Source organism: Canis aureus, chromosome 4 (assembly GCF_053574225.1).
Source record: "Canis aureus isolate CA01 chromosome 4, VMU_Caureus_v.1.0, whole genome shotgun sequence".
In the NCBI taxonomy this organism is placed as follows: domain Eukaryota; kingdom Metazoa; phylum Chordata; class Mammalia; order Carnivora; family Canidae; genus Canis; species Canis aureus.
The window spans coordinates 45,036,405-45,047,843 of record NC_135614.1 but is presented as its reverse complement, the minus strand read 5'-3'; positions in this window follow the sequence as shown (position 1 = coordinate 45,047,843).

The window sequence follows — 11,439 nt, the reverse complement described above, 5'->3', positions numbered from 1 at the left end:
GACCCTTTCATCTTTTAGCAGGATGGTCCTTAACCTCCACGTGTTTGAGGTCCTTCCAAACTTCTTGTTGTGATTTAGTTCTAATTTCAGACGATCCGAATCTTTTGGTATCGGTTCAGACCCGATTTGTGACCCAATATGTGGTCTATTCTGGAGAAAGTTCCATGTGCACTTGAGAAGAATGTGTATTCAGTTGAGTTTGGATGTAAAGTTCTGTAGATATCTGTGACATCCATCTGGTCCAGTGTATCATTTAAAGCTCTCGTTTCTTTGGAGATGTTGTGCTTAGAAGACCTATCGAGTATAGAAAGAGCTAGATTGAAGTCACCAAGTATAAGTGTATTATTATCTAAGTATTTCTTCACTTTGGTTAATAATTGATTTATATATTTGGCAGCTCCCACATTCGGGGCATATATATTGAGGATTGTTAAGTCCTCTTGTTGAATAGATCCTTTAAGTATGATATAGTGTCCCTCTTCATTCCTCACTACAGTCTTTGGGGTAAATTTTAGTTTATCTGATATAAGGATGGCTACCCCTGCTTTCTTTTGAGGACCATTCGGATGGTAAATGGTTCTCCAACCTTTTATTTTCAGGCTGTAGGTGTCCTTCTGTCTAAAATGAGTCTCTTGTAGACAGCAAATAGATGGGTCCTGCTTTTTTATCCAGTCTGAAACCCTGTGCCTTTTGGTGGGGTCATTAAGCCCATTCACGTCCAGAGTTACTATTGACAGATATGAGTTTAGTGTCATCATGATATCTATTCAGTCCTTGTTTTTGTGGAATGTTCCACTGAACTTCTTCTTAAAGGGGAATTTTAAGAGTCCCCCTTAAAATTTCTTGCAGAGCTGGTTTGGAGGTCACATATTCTTTTAGTTGCTGCCTGTCTTGGAAGCTCTTTATCTCTCCTTCCATTTTGAATGAGAGCCTTGCTGGATAAAGTATTCTTGGTTGCATGTTCTTCTCATTTAGGACCCTGAATATATCCTGCCAGCCCTTTCTGGCCTGCCAGGTCTCTGTGGAGAGGTCTGCTGTTACCCTAATACTCCTCCCCATAAAAGTCAGGGATTTCTTGTCTCTTGCTGCTTTAAGGATCTTCTCTTTATCTTTGGAATTTGCAAGCTTCACTATTAAATGTCGAGGTGTTGAACAGTTTTTATTGATTTTAGGGGGGGATCTCTCTATTTCCTGGATCTGGATGCCTGTTTCCCTTCCCAGATTAGGAAAGTTTTCAGCTAGAATTTGTTCAAATACATATTCTGGCCCTCTGTCCCTTTCGGCGCCCTCGGGAACCCCAATTAAACGTAAGTTTTTCTTCCTCAGGCTGTCGTTTATTTCCCTTAATCTATCTTCATGGTCTTTTAATTGTTTGTCTCTTTTTTCCTCAGTTTCCCTCTTTGCTATCAACTTGTCTTCTATGTCACTCACTCGTTCTTCCACCTCGTTAACCCTCGTCGTTAGGACTTCTAGTTTGGATTGCATCTCATTCAATTGATTTTTAATTTCTGCCTGATTGGATCTAAATTCTGCAGTCATGAAGTCTCTTGAGTCCTTTATGCTTTTTATAGAGCCACCAGTAGCTGTATAATAGTGCTTCTGAATTGGCTTTCTGACGTTGAATTGTAATCCAGATTTTGTAACTCTGTGGAAGAGAGGACTGTTTCTGATTCTTTCTTCTGAGGTGAGGTTTTCCTTCTAGTCATTTTGCTCAGTGCAGAGTGGCCAAAAGCAAGTTGTATTGGGAAAAGGAGAAAAAGAGAGGAGAGAAAGAAGGAAAGAAAAGAGAAATAGAAAAGAAAAAAAAAAAGGAAGAAAAAAAAGAAAAAGAGAAAGAAAAAGAAAGGAAAAAAAGGGTGGGGGAAGGAAACAAATCAAAAAGGAAAACAAAACAAAACAACAACAACAACAAAAAGAACCACGGGGGAGTATCTTCTGATTCTGTGTACTTTAAGTCCCTTGACTTCCCCTGGAACTTGTCCGTCTCGCTGGTCTTCTGGGGGAGGGGCCTGTTGTGCTGATTTTCAGGTGTTAGCAGTTGGGGGAGCTGCTCAGCCCCCTGCCTGGTGCAGGGCTCAGTGGGGGGTGTTTACCCCGTGAGGTCCCAGGAGGAACAGCCCAGGTGGCGGGGCCAGCTCTGGAGCCCGGATTCAGCTCTGGCAGGAACTCCGGAGCTCTCCGTCTACAGGCTCGGGGCGGGGCCGCTGATCTGCTCAGATTGGGGCAGGAGCGTCCTTGCTGTCCTGGGCCCTCCCGGCCTCTGCCTGTCCCGGGGGGAGGCCGGATCCTGGGCTGTGTCCCGGCGCCCTGTGCTCCGGAGCCTGCATGTTGGATTCGCGCTCCCGCCCCGCAGCCCCCTCCGCGGAGCCGCCCCCGAGCCCCTCCGAGCTGCTCCCCCCCGCAGCCCCCTCCGCACGGAGCCTCTTCCTCTGCCCGAGCCCCCCGAGCTGCTCCGGGTCCCGCCGTGCGCTGCAGCCCTTAGGGAGCTCGGCGCACTCTCCCGGGGCGCAGGTGTCTGTTAGTGTCCCCGGGAGCCCGAGGGCATCCCCGCCCTCCTGGGTCCTGCTCCACCTCCCCGCGAGCCCCTTTCCGCCCGGGAAGGTCGGTGCAGCTCCTGCTCCTCCGGGACGGGGCTCTCCTGTCCTGGGGACACTCGCCCCGGCCTCAGCCCGGCTCCTCGCGGGGCCCCTCCCCCTCGGAGGCCTTTTGTGTCTTTATTTCTTTTTTCCCGTCTTCCTACCTTGATAGAAGCGCGAACTCTTCTCACTGTAGCATTCCAGCTGGTCTCTCTTTAAATCTCAGGCCGAATTCATAGATTTTCAGGATAATTTGAAGGTTTTCTAGGTAATTTGGTGGGACAGGTGATTTGGGGACCCTACTCTTCCGCCGTCTTGCGCCTCCTCCTGATCCATCATTTTTTACCCCTCCTTCAACTCCCTGCTTCCTGTCCCCAAGTTCTCCCCTCCTTCCTTACCAGGCTAAGATATCACGGCCCAGTATAGTTATTTCCTGGCTGAATTCCTTGTCCAATTCTTTTCTTTTCTTTTCTTTTCTTTTCTTTTCTTTTCTTTTCTTTTCTTTTCTTTTCTTTCTTTTTTCTTTTCTTTTCTTTTCTTTTCTTTTTCTTTTCTTCTTTTCTTTTCTTTTCTTTTTCTTTTCTTCTTTTCTTTTCTTTTCTTTTCTTTTCTTTTCTTCCAATTCTTTTCTGAACCCACCTGTTTCTTGGAGCATATGATCAAATGGAAACAAAGCTGCCAATATATATTACTAACACTCTTTTTTTCAACTTCTCCTAAGGTCCCAAGTTAACTGGCACATTACCTACCCTCCAAGTTATCAGGTGACTAAAGCTTCACTTCTTCATAACATGAATAACCATCCTTTTATCCTGGCACAGCTGCTGGCCCCTCGTCCAACGCCACATATTTTAGGTTTTTGGCATTTAGTGGCATTCCACTTCTGATCCAACTTCTGTATCAGTTGGGATAGGTATATAAGTGGATTATATCAGGTGATAGGTATATCAGCTGTGGTAAGCACGCTCTGTGCCTAAATGAACAATTTATTTTCTCCCTCATACTGACTGCAGCACCTTCATTATCTGGTGGGTGAGTGAGGAGATAGGGCCACTGCTAATTTTAGTCACTTAGCGCCTGCTCTGTCATAGCTTGATCTCTATCTTAAATACTGCTGGTTGTTATAACAGAGGGAAGATATGGCTCTGGAAGGTCTCAAACAGGTGATTAAGTGATCTAGCTGAGAAGTAGGGCACATCATATCCAATCACAATTCACTCACTAGTTGGCCAGAACTAGTCATATGAATCTACCCAAACATAAGGTTGCTAGGAAGTGCAATCCTACTTACTATGTATCTGAAAGGTGGAATGCTGAAATTTTCTGCTGAACGACATTAATGATGACAACAAGAAGATACAATTATTAACCTCATCCTGCATGTAGTGAGACACATGGAGTCAAAAAATTTGGCTAATATCATGTGCCTCATAAGTCAGAGCAGGATTTAAATCCATGCCCCAGAATATTTGCTTTTAACCACTACTCTACACTTTAAGCCATCAGCAAATAACTTTTGTCTTCTTGTTATTATCATGTAATTTAATTGTGATGTGCTCAGAGAATGTGGTCTTGTTTTTTTTTTTGTTTGTTTGTTTTGTTTTTGTTTTTAAAGATTTTTTTTTATTTATTCAGGAGAGACAGAGAGAGAGAGAGAGAGAGAGGCAGAGACACAGGCAGAGGAAGAAGCAGGCTCCATGCAGGGAGGTTTATTTTTTATTCTATTCCATTGATCTATATTCTTTGCCAGTACCAAACTGTTTTGATTATTACAGCCTTGTAATGTAACTTGAAGTCTGGAATTGTGATGCCTCCACCTTTGCCTTTCTTTTTCAAGATTGCTTTGCATATTTGGGGCCTTTTTGGCTTCATACAAATTTTGGCATTGTTCTAGTTCTGTGAAAAATGCTGGTGGTATTTTGACAGGTATTGCATCAAATGTATAGATTATTTTCGGAAGCATAGATATTTTAACGAATATTTGTTCTTCCAATCTATGAGCATGGTATGTCTTTCTATTTCTTTGTGTTGTCTTCAATTTCTTTCATCAGTGTTTTATAGTTTTCAAATACAGATCTTTCACTTCTTCAGTTAGGTTTATTCCTAGGTACCTTATTCGGGGTGCAGTTGTAGGTGGGATTGTTTTCTTAATTTCTTCTTCTGTGCTCCATTGTTGGTGTATAGAAATGCAACAGATTAAAAAAATGCAACAGATTTCTGTACATTGATTTTGTATGCTGTGACTTTACTGAATTCATTTATTATTTCTAGCAGTTTTTTAGTAGAGTCTTTGGGGTTCTCTGTTAGAATATCATGTCATCTACAAAGAAGGAAATTTTTATTTCTTTGTTACCAACTTGGATGCCTTTTAATTTTTTTTCTTTTTTTTAAACTTTTATTTATTTATGATAGGCACACAGTGAGAGAGAGAGAGAGGCAGAGACACAGGCAGAGGGAGAAGCAGGCTCCATGCACCGGGAGCCTGATGTGGGATTCGATCCCGGGTCTCCAGGATCGCGCCCTGGGCCAAAGGCAGGCACCAAACCGCTGCGCCACCCAGGGATCCCTTGGATGCCTTTTATTTCTTTTAGTTGTCTGATTGCTGTGGTCAGGGTTTCCAGTACTATGTTGAATAAAAGTGGTGCAAGTGTGCATCCTTTACTTGTTCCTGCTCTTAGAGGAAAAGATTTCAGTTTTTCATCATTGAATATGATATAATCTGCAGGCTTGTCATATACAGCCTTTATTATGTTGAAGTATATTCCTTCCATACCCACTTTATTCAGAGTTTTTATCATGAATGGAAGTTGAATTTTGTCAAATGCTTTTTGTAACTATTGAGATGACTATTTGATTTTCTCTTTCTGTTTTGTTAATGTGGTTAGGCGAATGTAATAACAACTATGCTATGGAAACCTTATTTTGTTAATGTGGCATATTATGATTGCTTTGTGGATATTGAACAATTTTGCAACACTGGAGTAAATCCTTCCTGCTCATGGTGAGCAGGAGGTATTTTTAGATGTTTATAGAGAATAGTCCTTTGCCACTGCAGCCGGTTGTAGTAGAGCCATTTGACAAAGTGGGTGAGGTCTTTTGGGTTGGATGTCCTATCTGATGCCAGAATTCTTGGGCCTTTTCTTAAACAGAGGATTGATTACTTTCTTGGCCTCCTGCTTCTTCACAACAGCAGGGGCTGAGGCCATCTTCTTTCTTTAGCCTTCTTTCCTTTCAGCATCTTGGATGGCTGGAGGAGACAGCTTAAAGTAAGTATTGATAGGTATTTGTTATCATTTTGTTAATTGGTTTCTGGCTGTTTCTGTAATTCTTTTCCTTTCTCCTTTTGCTCTCTTCCCTTGTGATAGGTGACTTTCTCTAGTGTTATGGCTGGATTTCTTTTTATTTTTATGCATCTGTTTTAGATTTTTGGTTGTGGTTACCATGAGGTTCATATATAACACCCGATGTGTATAGCAGTCTATTTTAGGTTGATGGTCATTTAACTTTGAACGCATTCTCTCTTTTTTTTAAAGATTTTATTTATTTATTCATGAAAGACACAGAGGAGAGAGAGAGGCAGAGACACAGGCAGAGGGAGAAGGAGGCTTCACACAGGGAGCCCGACGTGGGACTCGATCCCGGGACTCCAGGATCACACCCTGGGCCAAAGGCAGGCGCCAAAACTGCTGAGCCACCCAGGGATTCCCAACTTTAAACACATTCTAAAAGCATTGCAATTTTTCTCTGCCCTCTCCCACAAGATTTATGTATTTCACATCATCTTATTGAGTGTCCTCTAATTATTGTAGATATAGTTGAATTTACTATTTTAAATCTCCTATTAGCTTGATAATGATTGATCTATTACCTTTACTATATGTTTGCTTTTACCTATCAATTTTTTCTTTCATAATTTCCTTCTACTTGTGGCCTTTTATTTTCCACTTAAGTCCTTTTAATATTTTGTGTACATCTGGTTTAGTGGTGATGAACTCCTTTAACTTTCCTTTGTCTCTGAAATTTTTTCTCTCTCCTTCAATTCTGTACGAGAGCCTTACTAGCTAAGTAGAGTATTCTTCATTGTAGGTTTTTTCATTTCAGCACTTGAAATACATTATGCAATTCTCTTTTGGTCTGAAAATTCCTTTTGAAAACTCGGTTGATAGTCTTATGGGTATTCCCTTGTATGTCACTGGTTTCTTTTCTGTCACTGTTTTAAGATTCTCTCTTTGGGGCACTTGGGTGGCTCAGTCGGTTAAGCATCTGACTCTTGATCTTGGCTCTGGTCATGATCTTGGGGTCTTGAGATTGAGCCTTGCATCAGGTTCCACGTTCAGTGTGGTCTGCTTGTCCCTCTTCCTCTGATCCTCCCCACCCCCTCTCTCCTGATCTCTCTAAAACAAATCTTTTATTTTTTTAAGATTTATTTATTTATTTATTTATTTATTTATTTATTTATTTATTTATTTATTATAGACAGAGAGAGAGAGAGAGAGAGAGAGAGAGAGAGGCAGAGACATAGGAGGAAGGAGAAGCAGGCTCCATGCAGGGAGCCCGACGTGGGACTCGATCCCAGGACTCCAGGATCGTGCCCTGGGCCAAAGGCAGGCGCTAAACCGCTGAGCCACCCAGGGATCCCTAAAACAAATCTTTTTTTAAAAAAATCCCTCTTTATGTTTAACTTTTTTAAAATTTTTATTTATTTACTATAGTCACAGAGAGAGAGAGAGAGGCAGAGACACAGGCAGAGGGAGAAGCAGGCTCCATGCACCGGGAGCCCGACGTGGGATTCGATCCCGGGTCTCCAGGATCGTGCCCTGGGCCAAAGGCAGGTGCTAAACAGCTGCGCCACCCAGGGATCCCTTATGTTTAATTTTTGATATTTTAGTTACTGTGTCTTGGTAACCCTCTTTGGGTTCATCTTGTGGGGACTCTCTGTGCTTCCTGAATGTGGATGTCTGTTTCCTTCCCTAGGTTAGAGAAGGTTTCAGCTATTATTTCTTCAAATATTCTTACTGACCTTTTCTCTCTCTTTCCCTTCTGGGAAATCTCTAACGTGTATATTGGTACATTTGATGTTTTGCTGGAGATCCTTAAACCTATCATCTTTTTTTTTTTTTAATTTCTTTTGCTGTTTGGCTTGGATGATTTCTACTATCCCATTCTTTTGCATCCTATAATCTGCTGTTAATTCCTGCTGGTGTATGTATTCTCCAGCTTGATTGGTTTTTGTACTTTCTCTTTATTGAAGTTCTCACTGAGTTTTGCTACTCTTCCAAATTCATTGACCATGTTTATGACTGTCTCTTTGAATTCCTTATCAGGTAGATTGTATCTTCATTGTTTAGTTCTTTTTAATGAGGTTTTGTCTTATTTCCCTTGGAACATATTCCTCTGTCTCCTTATTTTGTCTGATTCTCTGGTTTTCTATGTATTAGTAGATCAACTTTTTCTCTTGGTCTTGAAGGTAGTGGTCTTATGTGTGGGCTTATGGGGCCCAGAAGCACAGTTCCCTCTGGTCACCAGAACCAGATGCCCATGTCCACTCCATGCCCATGTCCACTCCATGTCCCGTTTGAGGACGTTGTGCATGCTGCTGTTATGACTGGGAGGTAACTGCTCTGGGGCTGCCTGTAGGTGGGCCTGGCCCCCAAAACTGCTGGCTGAGGGATCTGGCAGCAACTGTTATGTACATGCTGGTGGGCAGGGTTGCCTCCCCTCCTCCCCAGGGTAAGAGTTGCTTTGGAGGGATGCTAGTCTCATGGAGGCTGCCTATTGGTTGTAGCAGGGCAGGAACTGCTTTGGAGGGACATTTGTCTGGATTGGTGGATTGAGTGTGGCTGGTCCACAGGGGAATACCAGGGTGGGTTGATTGGTGCCAGCAATGCAATTGGAGAGTGTCAGGACTCTCTCCTTCCAGCATTGGGACAGGTAGGTTGAGAAAGGTCAAGAAAAAAAAAAAAAAGTGAACACACTTATCTGAAAACTCTAGAAAAAATAAATCTAGTATCAGAAAGCATGTACCAGTGGTTGCCATGGGATGAGGATGGGAAAGGACTAAGATGGGGAGCAAAGGGAACTGTTTGGAATGATGGCAGTGGTGGTTATGTGGGTGTATAAATTTATCAAACTTACTTAAATATACAATTAAATATTATTGTACTTCAACTATCCTTCATTAAGCTAATTATAAAAAATTGGTCCCAGGTGCACTGGGTGGTGGCTCATTTGGTTAAACATCCAACTCTTGATCTTAGCTCAGGTCTTGATCTCAGGGTCATGAGTTCAAGCCCCACACTGGGTTCCATGCTGGGCATGGAGCTGACTTAAAAAAAAAAAAAAAAGTCCTAAACTAAAAATTAAAGCCAATATAGCAGTTACAAATTTGCTGAAATCACTTTTTGAAGTATTAGCCTGTTATCCTGAAAACCTGAAGAAATGTTTTGGGAAATCTGAAAACATAAGGTATCAGGATTTTTAAATTTAAACTCTTAAAATAGGGTACTTAAAAACAAGAACAAAGCAAATGAGCAAATTGGGCTCTTCACTCCAAAAGAATATGCCATCATGGTTTCCATAATTTTTATTTCTATTTCCAGAAACTGAAAAGTTTACTTTTTAAAGCCCTGACTGGAGATGTGCGTTTATTTATGTTAACCGTCTAGTCAAATGTACTTTAGGGGCTTATTAGCTGGGAAAAGCAACATTAAAAAGACCAATTTTTATGTAGAAGATGTACAGTCCCAGAGATGAGTCATGTTTTCCAAGTTTATTTTAGAAAAGAAGCCAAAGCGAAACTCAAAAAAACAAAAACAAAAACAACCCTCAAATCCCAGAAGCATAAGAATATCTTAAAATAGAAATATACAAAGCTTTTAGAATATGAAGTGATCAGGGGCGTATGGCTGGCTGGGTGCATAGAGTGTGCAACTCTTGGTCTTGGGGTTGTGAGTGAGCCCCATGTTGAGTGTACAGGTTACTTAAAAATAATGTAAAAATCTTTTTAAAAATAGGAATTGATCAACAGGTTTTAGATGCAGAAACTTTAACAATGTTTGCTCAATATACAGTGCCCTTAATTGAGGAACATGTCTACAGGAAAAGAGACATCTTGCTTTCAAAATTCGTAATCTCTGTGTATAGAATCCAGTATGAACTCTTTTCTTTCCCTTCTGGAATAAGTGGACTTTGAATGAAACATGTAGGGATCCCTGGGTGGCGCAGCGGTTTGGCGCCTGCCTTTGGCCCAGGGCGCGATCCTGGAGACCCGGGATCGAATCCCACGTCAGGCTCCCGGTGCATGGAGCCTGCTTCTCCCTCTGCCTGTGTCTCTGCCCCTCTCTCTCTCTCTCTCTCTTTCTGTGTGACTATCATAAATAAATTAAAATTTAAAAAAAAAAAAAAAAAAAAAAAAAAAAAAAAAAAAGAAACATGTAGATACTCACTTATGTGTGTAGACTTCAACTACTTTTGCTCTTCAGTGGCTTATTTCCAATTGCTTGCAGTACTTCTATCCTCGGAGTTAAACTCTACCTCAAATCTGTATTTCCATACCAAACTCATCATCTTCCTTGTTACCATCTCACACTTTTTTCCATCTTAATTCCTGCTTACTGGATTTTTCCTTTTCTTTTTTTTTTTAAAGGTTTATTTATTTCAGAGAGAGGGGAGGGCAGGGAGAGACAAAGGGAGAGGGAGAGAGTATCTCAGGTGGACTTGCAGCTGAGCAAGGAGCCCAATGCAGGGCTTGATGCCACCACCCTGAGATCACAACCTGAGCTGAAACCAAGGCTGATGCTTAACCAACTTCACCACCTAGGCATCTCAAGGGATTTTTTTTTTTTCTTAAACAGAAAGACCATGTACTTCCTAAGTCACATGGTAGTCTTCATGTTTTCAACGATTCCTATATGCTTGGAGTCAAGTCATTCAATCTGAAAATAGAGATGAACTTTCCAAAATAATTCCTTACATATTAAAATCATCACTTTTATTTTTTAAAAAGATTTTATCTGACACAGAGAGAGAGTATGTGAGCACAAACAGGGGGAGCAGCAGGCAGAGGGAGAGATGCAGGCTCCCCTCAGAGCAGAGAACCTGACATAGGGCTTGATCCCATAACCCTGGGATTATGACCTGAGCCAAAGGCAGATACTTAACTGAGCCACCCTGGCGCCCCACTTTTTTTTTTTTTAAACAAAGCTAACAGGCATTATCTACTAAAAATAAGTAAATGAAGTTTTAGTTTAGAGGAAGCATGTGTGAAATAACACTTCCAAAGTATCACAAGGTTCTGGCATCTCTCCCGTTGAGCACACCCAAGAAAGAGTTTGGAAGAACCACTTCGTTTTGACGTTCATTCCTGGCGTAGAGTAACATAGCCCCATTTTGAGAAAGAGTTGAGTTTTACACATTTTTTTTTAAAAAAGATTTTATTTACTTACTGAGAGAGAGGGAGAGAGAGAGAGGCAGAGACACAGGCAGAGGGAGAAGCAGGCTCCATGGAGGGAGCCCGACGTGGGACTCGATCCCAGGTCTCCAGGATCAGGCCCTGGGCTGAAGGTGGCGCTAAACCATTGAGCCACCCGGGCTGCCCAGTTTTACACATTTTAATAAATATAAGCCCTACATTTCATGAAGGCTTCTTATGTATAAAAAACTTAATATGCTTTCTAGTGATGGGAAGAGGAACGTGGGGAAAAACTATAATTCTATCTTACGTAGACAGACTAGATAAGAACACTTTCTCTACAGTGAATTCACTCAGCAAACATTTGTTTACTGAATGCCTTCTCTGTGCCAACTACTGGGGCTAGTGGTAAGACTGTGCCATGTCCTTGCTCTGAGTTTACATTCTACTATA